Raw genomic sequence first — 14,367 nt, 5'->3', positions numbered from 1 at the left:
ACATTCCCACCAACAGTGCAGGAGGGTTCCCTTTTCTCCACACCCTCTCCAGCATTTATTGTTTGTAGACTTTTTGATGATGGCCATTCTGACAGTTGTGAGGTGATACCTCGTTGTAGTTTTGATTTGCATTTCTCTAATGATTAGTGATGTTGAGCATCCTTTCATGTGTTTGTTGGCAATCTGCATATCTTCTTTGGAGAAATGTCTATTTAGGTCTTTTGCCCTTTTTTGGATTAGGTTGTTTGTTGTTTTGATATTGAGCTGCATGAGCTGCTTGTATATTTTGGAGATTAATCCATTGTTAGTTGCTGCGTTTGCAAATATTTTCTCCCATTCTGAGGGTCTGACTGAAGTTCTTGGTTGACAGCACCAAGAACCCTGAAATTTGGGGGAAGAAAATTTAAAATGGTTCCTGGCTCATTTTCAAGGTTGGCCTTTGTTGTCTAATCCTATTGGTTCATTTTTTTTGTTCTCTCCCCAGCCCCCATCTTCTAAGATATGTTAGACCCAGTGTTCCAATATGTCCTACAGAGTTTCAGGCTACTTTGTTCCTTTTAGTTAAGCCATGACACACAGCTCCACATGTAAGTAAGCTCTGATAAACATTGCTTCCTGTGTTACTGCATTGCTCTCTGTGTATAACCTTGATAAGCGTGGGTCTGTGGAGCAGAGCAGCTCAGACACAGCCTCTTAGATAGATGTAAGAAAATACTCTAAACTCCTTGCATGTTGCCTTCCTCCCTACCCTCAAGCCCATTCCAGCAAAACACAGGCTCTCTCTTTTTTTTTTTTTTTTTTTTTTTTTTTTTTTTTGTGGTATGCGGGCCCCTCACTGTTGTGGCCTCTCCCATTGTGGAGCACAGGCTCCGGACGCGCAGGCTCAGCGGCCGTGGCTCACGGGCCCAGCCGCTCCGCGGCATGTGGGATCCTCCCGGACCGGGGCACGAACCCGCGTCCCCGGCATCGGCAGGCGGATTCTCAACCACTGCGCCACCAGGGAAGCCCGGCTCTCTCTTTTGATATAAAAAAAATCCTCTGGGATCTGAGCAAATGGTTCCAAGAATGAATATGGGGATATTGTTTTAACTATCCATTTTCACTTTCATTGGAAGATCTCAGAGAATACAGGAAAACAAATAGCTCTTAATTTTTGTCTTTCTGGAATTATTCCATCACAGTGCTATCCAAATGCCAGTGGACCCCGAATACCTTTTAAAAGGGAAACGATGGCTTTGATCTCCAAGAACATGTTTGTGAACCCAGATCAAGAAAAACTGTTGGGGCTTCCCTGGTGGCGCAGTGGTTGCGCGTCCGCCTGCCGATGCAGGGGAACCGGGTTGGCGCCCCGGTCTGGGAGGATCCCACATGCCGCGGAGCGGCTGGGCCCGTGAGCCATGGCCGCTGAGCCTGCGCGTCCGGAGCCTGTGCTCCGCAACGGGAGAGGCCACAACAGAGGGAGGCACGCATACCACAAAAAAAAAAAAAAAAAAGAAATACTGTTGTACAGTCAGTGTCTGTCTCTGCAAGCAGTGGAGTATAGTTTACAACAGGTCTCAGAATTATTCGCTCTCCAAATGACTGGGGAATTACTTCCTGATATCAGACCCACAGTATTTTGTGTCTAATCCTGAAGCCTGTATTGTCGCTGCACTGACTGCTTTTTTTGTAAATATTAAAAAGAATCAACTTACGTCTTCCACTAAATTTCTAAATAGGACTCTGAGTTCACTCAAAACCAAACAAACAAAAAAAATGAACATACAAAGTAATGTTCATTCTTTCTCCAATGACAAATGCAGAAGTGGTTCCTAATTGTCTTACTGATAGCTGGGCACTAGATTCAGTGACTATCTAATTAGATACATTTTATTGGAAGCCTAAAAATGAGCCATTAATGGTTCTCTTTCTATTAAATGTTAACCAATAACCAAGAGGTGGGGTATGCATGAATATTTCCTTCAAGATTATTTACTGGTAAGTTTTGAGAGGGTCTAAATTTCATAAGCATTAGTAACAAAATATCCCAAGAATGTGGACTATATAAAATGCTTAATTTACTGTAATATGTAATACCTCCCAATATTAAAAAAATTAACCTGTCGTAACTTTGGCCAGTTGTTTCTTTGATTAGAACATTCAATCTAAAAATGCTGTGTATGTTAAGACTATCCAAAACTCAAATTGTTAGAATTAATTTTCTATTAAAATGTGTATCTAAGATTTTATTCTATCTATAGACAATTATTTTATACTAACAGTCTGCTAGAACACAGGATGCCTGTAATGGGTTTGTTATTAGCTTGTAAACAGAGCACAGTATGTCACTTTGGGGTCAGGGAAGATAAATACAAATTATGGATGGCAAATATAAAATGGAAACATAGCTTTCTGGCCACAACAAATTTCCCTTTGGCCTGCCTCCTGTAAGTTAAAATCAGCCTAGTGTTTAGCATGAAACTGGAAATATTCCCTTCACCAGTGAAATCTGAAATCTCATTCATTGTAGAGAGAATCAGAGTACCCTGAACAAGAGAGTTCCATTCTGAATAGACTACAGAACAAGAAGAGAGAATGGTCCTAAAGGAGACTGCCCATATGCAAAGTCTAGAGAAAGTCAGTAACTAAAACAATTGCATTAATTCTTCCCCCTGCTTATCTGGCAACTAGTTCTAAGGATTTTATATCAAGTTGATTTTATTGTTCCCATAATATGACTGTCCTGGGTTTGCTGGCAGCTCATCTTCATTTTATTTCCTTTGATTGTTTAATTGTTCATGAAAGACTCCCCCCCCTCTTGCCACTGGTACTCTCCAATTCTATAGAACCTGATAATAGAGATGTCTTTACAGCATCCAGTGAGGGACTTCATAAATTCCTTCCACTCTCAAGACAGCACCTAGTTTAAGATGATTAGGGTGTTTTGCCAGCATATACACATTTCCTGATTCTTGCTCTACAGGTCGTTTACTGAAAGTGATTCCACACGTCTTTTGTTTGCCTTAATCCTAATTCTTCCCAGACTTTATTTATTTAAAAAATTTATTTATTTATTTATTTATTATTATTATTTTTTTTTTTGTGGTATGTGGGCCTCCCTCTGTTGTGGCCTCTCCCGTTGCGGAGTACAGGCTCCGGACGCGCAGGCCCAGCGGCCATGGCTCACGGGCCCAGCCGCTCCGCGGCATGTGGGATCCTCCCAGACCGGGGCGCCAACCCGGTTCCCCTGCATCGGCAGGCGGACGCGCAACCACTGCGCCACCAGGGAAGCCCCTAGACTTTTTTTTTTTAATATCAGATCTCAAGCAGGATTCAGATTCTGTGATTAATCAGTGAACAACCTTTTGTTGGCTGGAAGCATGAAAAATCCAGCGATGATCACCTGAATTGGAGTGTGGCTTTCACATCTAATTTTTGTTACAATCTTGACTAATACTTCCAGATTTATTTTAGATTTGTTCTCTGTAAGACCAGAATTGATTTTCACATGCTCTGTTATTTATAAGCACCTACTTCTGCCTCCACATGCCTCTCTTTTTCCTCCCCGTCCCTCTCCTCTTGCTTTCTCCTCCCATTTCCCAACCTCTCTGTCTTCTTCGTAATGACTATTCTTGGCAAGAGTTAGGTATGGCACATGTCAAAAACATTAGCATGCAATTGTAATGGAGAATGAAGGTTAAACCTCATAGCCACTGAAATATGTATTGCTATTAATTATTAAGATTTTTTAAAACATGTAGGAAAAATTAGTAAAAATCCATGATAATAAGTAGACAGCCATTTGCTTAACTGTCAGTACATTTTTTCGCTGCAGAGGGATGTTGTTTATAGCTCCTTTCCTAAAGCATATCCCCCCCATATCCCCCCCAATCTTGTCAGTGTCCTTCAAGAGTGCCAACAGAGATGGAGAAAGCTTTCCTTGGCTACTTTCTCATGCTGGGCATTATAGGGGGTTATGAAGAGCTCTAAATCTGTCCCTGTTTCCTGAGGCATGATCCTAGTATCGTTGAAATAGCTGACCAGATTAGATGGAAATGTTGCTTATAGCAAAAGCACATGTTAGTGACTGGTAAAGCCTCGTTACACAGCAATTCCAGCATTGGATCCTTTATAAGTCAACATGTGCTGTGTGTTGTGATAGGGAGTAATTACAAATGAAAAGGCTATGTATGATGAATGTTCTTTTTTTTTTTTTCCAGAAACTAAGCTCTATATCAAGAAACAACTGTGCAACTGTAGTAGTAGCTCTTTGGGTGTATGTGTATGCATGTGTGTATATGAAGGAGGGGAAAGAGAAACAGAGAGAGATGGATCAAAACAGAGAGAAAGAGAGAGAACCTAGTAATATAATAATGGTAACCACAGCCAAAAAAAAATAAATGCATAATATTTATTTAGTGTCCTAAATATGTCAGGTAAGGCAGGACTGAGACTAGTGTGAGACAAGTGTGTAATTCACTTCAGAAGTGAAATTTAAGAAGATACCAAAAAACTCAGCCACCAAGATAGATAATATTTTAAAGCAGTATTTTAAAAATCAAAATTAATAGAAAAATCCCATTTTGAAAAAGTATCAAAATATTAAATAAAGACAAGGTCAATTATAGGATGCTAAACTCTCCACCTACGTTGTCTGGTTTAATTTCCAAACAACCATTTAAAATTGTGTTTTTTGTTGTTGTTTTATAAAACTTTATTCAGCAAACAAAAATAAATTTTTAAAAATTTCCCAGTGAAACTGACTTCAGGAAAAAGTTGAACCAAGCTACTTAATTCTAATTTTCCAGGTATTACTATATTATTTTTGCTAATAAGTTACACTCATTTCTTTTTCTTTATTGAAGTATAGTTGATTTACAATGGTGTGCCAATCTCTCCTGTACAGCAAAGTGACTCAGTTTTACATATATATACATACATAAGATGATTGATGCAGAGTTATGAGACTTAGTGCTATTTAAAAAACAGTGAAATTCTTAAATCTATGCTTTAATAAGTCCATATAGAAATTCACTCTAAGTACCTTGATTAAAGCCTACTTACACAGGATATTTAGACATGGAAGCAATGTCTTGACCATGGAGAAGAGATGATATGGTTACTTCACCTCAATTTACAATGGCCCAACACTGTTTTATCCCATGCATATAACTGCTTATATCATTGAAAGACTATAGCAGCAAATAAATGGGAAGTATATTCTTTTTAAAATAGTCTTTTCTATTATGGTTTATCCCAGGAGATCAGATATACTTCCCTGTGCTATACAGTAGGACCTTGTTTTTTATCCATTCTAAATGTAATAGTTTGCATCTACCAACCCCAAACTTCCAGTCCATCCCTCTCCCTCCACCCCTCCCCCTTGGCAACTACAAGTCTGATCTCTATGTCTGTGAGTCTGTTTCTGTTTTGTAGATAGGTTCATTTGTGCCATGTTTTAGATTCCACATATAAGTGATATCATATGACATTTGTCTTTCTCTTTCTGACTTATTTCACTTAGTATGATAATCTCTAGTTGCATCCATGTTGCTGCAAATGGCATTATTTTGCCCTTTTTTATGGCTGAATAGTATTCCATTGTATATATGTACCACATCTTCTTTATCCATTCATCTGTTGATGGACATTTAGGTCGTTTCCATGTTTTGGCTATTGTGAATAGTGCTGCTATGAACACTGGTGTGCATGTATCTTTTTGAATTATAGTGTTTTGTCTGGGTATATACCCAGGAGTGGGATTGCTGGATCATATGGTAATTCTATTTTTAGTTTTCTGAGGAACTTCCATACTATTCTCCATAGTGGCTGTATCAATTTACATCCCCACCAAAAGTGTAGGAGGGTTCCCTTTTCTCCACACCCTCTCCAGCATTTGTTATTTGTAGACTTTTTAATGATGTCCATTCTGACTGGTGTGAGGTGGTACCTCATTGTAGTTTCGATTTGCATTTCTCTAATAATTAGTGATGCACATCTTTTCATGTGCCTACTGCCCATCTGTATGCCTTTTTTGGAGAAATGTCTATTAAGGTCTTCTGCCCATTTTTCAATTGGGTTGTTTGTTTTTTTGTTGTTGAGTTGTATGAGGTGTTTGTATATTTTGGACATTAAGCCCTTGTCATTTGCATGGTTTAAAAATATTTTCTCCCCTTCCATAGTTTGTCTTTTCATTTTTTTTAGGTTTCCTTTGTTGTGCAAAAGCTTTTAAGTTTAATTAGGACCCATTTATTTCCTTTTGTTTTTATTTCTATTGCTGTGGGAGTCTGACCTAAGAAAATATTGGTACAATTTATGTCAGAGGATGTTTTGCCTATGATCTCTTCTAGGATCTTTATGGTGTCATGTCTTATGTTTAAGTCTTTAAGCCGTTTTGAGTTTATTTTTGTCCATAGTGTGAGGGTGTGTTCTAACTTCATTGATTTACATTCAGCTGTCCAACTTTCCCAGCACCACTTGCTGAAGAGACTTTTCCCCATTTTATATTCTTGCCTCCTTTGTTGAAGATGAATTGACTGTAGATGTGCAGATTTATTTCTGGGCTCTCTATTCTGTTCCATTGATTCATATGTCTGTATTTGTACCAATACCACACTGTTTTGATTACTCTAGCTTTGTAGTATTGTCTGAAGTCTGGGAGGGTTGTGCCTCCTGCTTTGTTTTTGTTGCTCAGGTTTGCTTTTGCAATTCTGGGTCTTTATGGTTCTATATAAATTTGTTCTAGTTCTGTGAAAAATGTCATGGGTAATTTGATAGGGATCACATTAATCTGTAGATTGCTTTGGGTAGTTTTGCCATTTTAACAATATTCATTCTTCTAATCCAAGAGCATGGGATATCTTTCTATTTCTATGAATCTTCTTTAATTTCCTTTATTAACGTTTTATAGTTCTCAGCATATGATTCATTCACCTCCTTGGCCATGTTTATTCCTGGCTATTTTATTTATTTATTGGTACAATTTTAAAAGGTATTATTTTTTTTACATTCCCTTTCTGATATTTCATTGTTAGTGTAAAGAAATGCAACTGATTTCTGAATGTTAATCTCGTATCCTGCTACTTTGTTGAATTCATTTATTAGATCTAGTAGTTTTTGTGTGGAGTCCTTAGGGTTTTCTATATATAGTATCATGTCATTTGCATAGAGTGACAGTTTTACCTCTTCCCTTCCAAATCAGATACATTTTATTTCTTTTTCTTGTCTGATTGCTGTGGCTAGGAATTCTAATACTATTTGGAAGAAAAGTGGTGAGAGTGGGCATCCTTGTCTTGTTCCAGTTTTTAGCAGGAAGGCTTTCAGCTTTTTACTGTTAAGTATTATATTGGCTGTGGTTTTGTCATAAATATCTTTTATTATGTTGAGATATGGTACCGTTATAACCACTTTGGTAAGATTTTTTTTATCATGAGTGGATGTTGAATTTTTTCACATGCGTTTTCTGCATCTATTGAGATGATCTTGTGGTTTTTGACTTTTCTTTTGTTAATATGGTGTACTACATTGATTTGTGTATGTTGAAACGTCCTTGTGAGTTGGTCATGGTGTATCATCTTTTTTATGTGTTGTTGGATTCAGTTTGCTAATATTTTGTTGAGAATTTTTGCATCTATATTCATCAAAGATGTTGGCCTGTAATTTTCTTTTTTGGTGGCATCTTTGTCTGGTTTGGTATAAGGGTGATGGTGGCTTCATAGAATGTCTTTGGGAATGTTCCTCCTCTTCAATCTTTTGGGAGAGTTTGAGAAAAATCGGTATACGTTCTTCTTTGTATGTTTGGTAGAATTCTCCTGTGAAGCTATCTGGCCTGGACTTTTGTTTGTAGAGACTTTTTTTTTTTATTACAGTTCCTATTTCACTTCTAGTAATTGTTCTGTTCAAATTATCTGTTTCTGCTTGATTCAATTTTGGTGGGCTGTATGTTTCTAGGAAGTTGTCTATTTATTCTAGGTTATGAAATTTGTTGTCATATAATTGTTCATAGTATTCACTTATGTTTTTTGGATTTCTGTGGTATCAGTTGAGATTTCTCCTATTTCATGTCTTATTTTTTTATTTGGGTTCTCAAAATTGGTATTATTTCTATACATAATTTACTGATAAGCAGTAAGTAATAAAGAGCAAAAAGAGGGTAAATGACATGACAGGTTTGAATATGACCTGACCCTCTGGGTTTGGAATAGTGTTTGTTGGGAAACACATTCAGAGGCAGACAGAGATGTGTGATCACCTACTGCCCACTGTGTTCTGGGCAGCACATAGGAGTCTAGGTAGGATCAGATGTCAGATACAGAGAGGAAACATGGTTCCAGGTTACGGAGTTTTTCAACTGTATGATAAGGATGAGGTTGACCTGTTATAATGTGGTAGATCAATGGCCTCTAAGCCCTGTTCTTGCACCTCAGTGTTCAGGGTTGGTAGAGCACTGGCTCCTCCCCTGGCATAACTAGGAGCAGGAGTCCATGCATTGGTTGCAGCTGTGTGGTCAGTTCTCCTGCCTCTGATTCTTGGTAGGAGGCCCAATTCCTTTCTCAATATTATATGGCTGTGTGGCTCTAGTATGATTTACTGCCTCAGAGCTGTAACCATAATAAACCATGACCATGACTGCTCCACTGAGCAGTGACTGCTCAGTAGAGGATCAACTCCTGCTCTGGGAGGCCATCCTTCAGAGAACCCATCATTCCCTGAGTTAGCCATTACCTCTAAGTGTTAAATCTGTTTGTTCAAGGCTACACATCCAATAAATTTGGAAAGTCAGGATTCAAATATAGGTCAGTTAGATTCCAGAACTCAAGCATTTAGCCACTATAAATATTCACATCAACCACCCATTCATTCATTCATTCAGACACTTTTATTGAAGCTTTAATTAGTGTCAGATTATTTTCTAAGTTCTGGGGATAGAATAGTCAACAAGACAGTCACTGTCTTTATCTTCACAGGGCTTATTAAAGGACAAGCAACATAAATCTTTATGGTTTTAAAGCAAAGGGTTTATTTCAATGGGTCACTCACACTTTCTCTAGGTTTATGTTCTGTGATATGCTGTAATTGGCAATTGACCACCCATCTCCATCCTCTATGACTTTGTAGAAGTCAAGAGAGAAGATTCTGGAATTTAGAGAAGGGAGCTCTTTGGAGAGAATTGTTGGCTCTGTGAGTTCTTCCCCTTCAAGGCTTGAAGGTTGGAGGGGTTGATACTCTCTCATCTCAAGTCTTCTCCTAAGGAGAAAGTCAAATGTGTCTCCTATGAAGTTTTCTGGAGTAGCAGAGGAGAGAGCTATGTTTGAGAAGCCCTCTCTTATTGATGAGAAGCCCATTTGAGAAGCCCATTCTTATAGATTGTGGGACAAATGTGCAAGTCTTCTCTTGGCCAGATATGAACTATGTGTGAGAGACAGTAGGCTTGGCAATGTCTGACAGAGTCACGTGGAGGAGCACGGAACCCTCAGCTGGAAGAATTGGGGGTGTGCCACCAAATGCCACAACTCCACTGGTGGAGTTATGTTCCCATGAGTCAACAGAGCTAGAGATCTTCAGAGGTAGGTGTTTCTGTAGAACCTGCAAAGAACCCCAGAGAGGAGAGTTGGCTTTAGATATGTACCTGGTTCAGAGAAAACAGGTGGCAAATGGCATTCATACTGGGCAGTAAGAGCTTTGCTTGTCCTACCTACACTCTTGCTTTCATCCCTTCTTCTAGAAGTGAAGGTAGAATAGAAAAGCAGCTCCCTGTAAAGTGAGAAGATAATGCCTATGCCAGCATTTCCCAGTGCAGGCTTCCTCGTGGGGCTAGTTACATTTGCAGAAGGGCAAGGTATCAACTTAAATACATTTCAAAGTTTTGATCATTGCGTGGAATTACCACATGAACATGAACATTTTAATTACTTAAATGAGGTTTTTCTACCAGTAGGAAAATATTATCTTCTCTGAGTGTGATTGAATAACATATGGAGACTGCTCAATATTTTAATACAAAGTAGAGGTATAAGCAGCTTCACAGACAGGGTTCATATGGGAAGGGGGGAAGGGAAGAATGCAATATTTTCTTATTGTACCTAGATTTAATCAGTCTGAGATTATACACACTCACACCTTTTTTTAAAAAACAGAATTAGGGTCATGTCATGCCTCCTATTCTCAATATACCTTGTTCATACTTCCATGTCAATACATAACCAATTATAAGGTAAGCGCTTTTGTTATTCTCATTTACACAGCCTGAACTTCCTGGTTCCAGTATATCACTAAAAGCCAGATAAATGGGTACAGCCAACAAATGACTCTTTCTGGTCTAATACAGCAAGAATGACACGCCATTTTCTATGGAAGGCAGAACATTTCTGATGTATGAGACTTTTATAATAAAGTCAGTTTGACCCAAGGTTGCAAAAGAGGTCATTGGGGAAGGAGGGATTCAAATAATACTGTCTTAGTCTGTAGCCTTCACTCTTCTCTACTGCTCAGTTTTGACAAGCTGTATGTGGTCCAAACTTAGCAGGCTCAAAGGGAGGGAGGAAGAGCTATAGGATGAACAATGAGATTAGTGGAAAACATACTGACCTTAGAAGTAAGAGATGATCCTGGTCCTGTTCACACCCTGATATTTGCTAGCTTGATGACCATGTACTAGTCACTTAGACTTTTAGAGCCTCTACTCTCTTAGATGTAAACTATAACAAGATATATTCAACATGCTCAGAATTGTTTTGAGAGTCAAATGTGTCTGTGTATGTCAAAGTACTTCATAAGCTATAAAGCAATATACACACATAAAAGATTATATATTTTTGATCAGAATAGACAATTTCTTTAACATCTGTGTGTGTTTCTTGGTTATTTCAAGCTGAGGAGAACTTTGCTGATGTTTGCTGTGTTGGGTAACTTCAGAAGTGAAGCCCCAGCGGTGTGCAGTTATGTACCATTGCACTTAGCTTAGAATCCAGGGTTTTGAGATATTTCAGAGTCAGAATGTAGCTCCGTATTTACTCATCTTGTGTCTTTGGACAAGTTGTTTCATCCCTCTGAGTCTCATTTTCTTCATTTCTAAAATTGGGTTAATAATAGCTACCTCAGAGGTTTGTTCTCAGGATTCAATGATATGTTTTAAAGCACGTAGCTGGCATAGGTTAAAGGCTCAAAAATTATAGTTGTTATTACTATCCTATTCCTTTCACGTTCTGCTCCAGTTGGGCGTGGTGGGGGAAAGGAATTCCCTGTTTCAATATGTCTAGAAACCATCATGCCAACTCTGAAAGGGCCGTGGTAAACAGGGCACAGGCAACAAATCATTGCTTCTGGGCTAATAGGAGGACAACAGCACACTGCCTTGTGCGGGAGGTAGGACCTTTCTCGTCTTGGAGGCATTTACACTGTTCATATGGCTGATGATGATCCAACAGTACCTTTCTTGAAATTTATAGAAAGAAAAAACATGGCCTTGTAACCCTTAAAACAGGAGGAAAATAAACTGACACATGAATTTTGTGGGTTTTGTTTGAGTGTATCCAAGATTCTTTTCTTTGGATTGAACGCTGACCTTCATGTCAAACATGAACAGCTAAAAAGTTTTTTTTTTGTTTACCTGCTTCTAACAATGGTGAGTCTTTGGGAGTTATTAACATAACTAACTATAACTAATTAGTTATTAGTTATTAGTACAAGGAAAGGAAGATTGTATTTAGGTCTATATTGCTATGACCCCTTCCCCCATCCAAGTTCTACATGGCAGCCGGAGGGATATTTCACAAGTATAAGACTATATCACTCAGCTCCTGTGTTATGGACTTAATTGTATTCCCCCCACCCCAAATTCATATGTTGAAACCCTAATCCCCAAAGTTACTATATCTGAAGTCTTTTAAGGAGGTAAAGTTAAGTGAGGTCATAGGGTAGAGCCCTAATCTGATAAAAACTAGTATCCTTTTAAGAAGTGGAAGCCATACCAGGAGTTTGTTCGCATAAAAGAAAGGCCATGTGAGGACATACTGAGAAGGGGGCCATTGAGAAGCCTGGAAGGGAGGTCTCACCAGAAATCAAACCTGCTGGCACCTTGATTTTGGACTTTCAGCCTCCAAAACTGTGAGAAAAAAATTTCTGTTGTTTAATTGGGGGATATTGAGGGATATCATGACTAGTCCAATGTCCCTCAATTTGAGATCACCATCAATAACATTTAATTCCATCCACATGGACTTGTATTACTTTGACATTCTACATTTGTAGGGATTAAAAATAGTCATTAAGTTCCCTGTACTTGAAGTTTGTCTGTCTGGAACTTTCTTTCTCTGGTAGTTTTAAAGACTGGTTCCCTCTTTTCCTACAAGTCTCAGTTCAAAGGCCCCCTCATCAGAGAGGATATATCTGACCATTCCATCTAGAGTATCTGCCCTCGTCCGCCACCCCCAAGACATGCTACAGTAGTGTCTCTCATTCCTTTCTCAGCGTTTATCACTATCTTCCCATTGTCTTATTTATTTACTGTTTGTTTATTGTTCATCTCTTCTCACTAAAATGAAAAATGCATGAGGGCAGGGGCCTATCTTGTTGACTGTTCATTCTTATCTCTGTGTCCAGTGGGGCATCTGATGTATGAGCTGTGTATGGAATGTGGTGTGTGTGTATATCGAATGGTGAATGCTTGAATGTTTCTCTTCTGTTTCCTGTTTCCCATCCCCTTTTCACCAACTCTCCACCCATTTCCTGCCCCATGCTGCATGCTTTTAAATATCTGCTCCAATGAACTAAAAGCTCTTACAAAATTAAGAAATTCTCCTTACAGGGGCAGTTGTATTTCCTCTGGAATTAGATTTTCGGTGTTGGAAATTTAATCCAATGGGCAAACATTGAGGGATTCCATGACCAGTCCAATGCCCTGCAAATTGAGATCTCCATCAATAGCTTTAATTCCACTCAATCTGAAGGACTTACAGGGCTTTGCCTGTTTTCAAGCTATACGAGGAAGGATTGGTGTTTATAAAAGAAAAATGGTGTGTTTTTAATAAAGTGACCTTATGAGAGATAAGGCGTTGGCTGGTTTTGAAGGTCTTTTATTGCACTGAGGTTTCAACAAAAGGCAATCCCCTCTTCCCTGAAGGGGTGAGAGGGAGATATTGTAGGAATGAAGTGGTCTCAAATATAGGGAAGTCTCCACAGCCCAATGACATTGAAATTCAGTCTTGAATGGTATAAACCACTAAACTACCACTGGTGTAATTCACAGCTACTTTACTTCACATGCTGACAACACAGGGAAGTAATGTGCCAACTAGAATTTCTAATCACTGCTTTCCCTATTTAGAGATGCCTTCAGTCTATTATCAAACCTTTATCTCCCTCAGTTCCTGCAAGTTGTGCAAACTAAAACATTCTGATTCTAATACCAGCATGATGTTACTTGTCATTCTTCAATGAAAGTGTTTACATAGAATATACTATCCAGCTTTCAAGGAGGAAGACTTGAAGTTCATCTCTTCCTTTACTTCATTACCCTGAGCCTAAGCTCAGTTTCAATATCAAACACAGAGAATGATCTGAATCTAATAGAATTGAGATTGGTCACAGAGTAGAATTAGCCAGGCCTCTATGTGCAAACATGGTTTCTCAAACCAATATCCTGCTAAAAGCTCTTCCTCCTGTTTTATTAAAATATCAGGATGACTTGTAATAGCTCTAGATTTTTTTTCCATCAGCACCCAGTATGTTATTCTAGGACTTTGTAGAGGAAGATTCTATTAGGTTGTTTTATATAGTTAGCATTGAATATATAGATTCTCCCCCCACTTGTGCTTAATAGGAAAAGGCTACTTTAGTCCATAGGATTCTTAGCACACAAATAGCTTACCAGTTCATTGAACAGCTCTAATAAAAGCCAGTCTCTGTAAGTTTAAATGCTACCCTCTATCTATCCCATTCCACGTATTCCCAATTGCCTATGCATGTAGAACCTGGTCCCTATTTTACGTTAAGCTTGATTTGATTAAAGAGAAACTACTTGTATTTTCTTTTCCGAAACATAAATAGCAAAGCAAATATCCTAGAAATATCCCTCACCTTTAACAGGAGAAAATAAAGACAGTGACATCTGATCAATGCAAAGGGCTGGTGAGACAACGGGCAGCTGGAAAAAAGAAGCGTGAAGAAGGAAAAAAATAAATAAAATAAAACCTTTAAAAAGGTAGTAGACTGGAAGATGAAATATATTACCTTCTCAGTGATTTCTGCTGAGAACAGCACAGTCTTTTTTCCCCCTTCTTCTTCTTCTTCTTCTTCTCCTTCTCCTCCCTCTCCTCTCCCTCCTCCCTCTCCTCTCCCTCCTCCCCCTCCTCCCCCTCCTCCCCCTCCTCCCCCTACTTTCCCTCCTCT

General features: G+C 38.7%; 1 non-coding gene across 1 annotated transcript; it reads right to left on the bottom strand.

The window, feature by feature from the left end:
- Positions 1-5,065: 5,065 nt before the first annotated feature.
- Positions 5,066-5,195, bottom strand: LOC112064267 (small nucleolar RNA SNORA20). The gene has a single exon (XR_002891449.1). It is a non-coding gene; the product is annotated as a small nucleolar RNA SNORA20 (small nucleolar RNA).
- Between the last annotated feature and the right edge of the window lie 9,172 nt (positions 5,196-14,367).

Source organism: Physeter macrocephalus, chromosome 20, assembly GCF_002837175.3.
Source record: "Physeter macrocephalus isolate SW-GA chromosome 20, ASM283717v5, whole genome shotgun sequence".
Lineage (NCBI taxonomy): Eukaryota > Metazoa > Chordata > Mammalia > Artiodactyla > Physeteridae > Physeter > Physeter macrocephalus.
The sequence above is the reverse complement of the archived record's forward strand: the minus strand, read 5'-3'. Positions and strand labels throughout refer to the sequence as shown.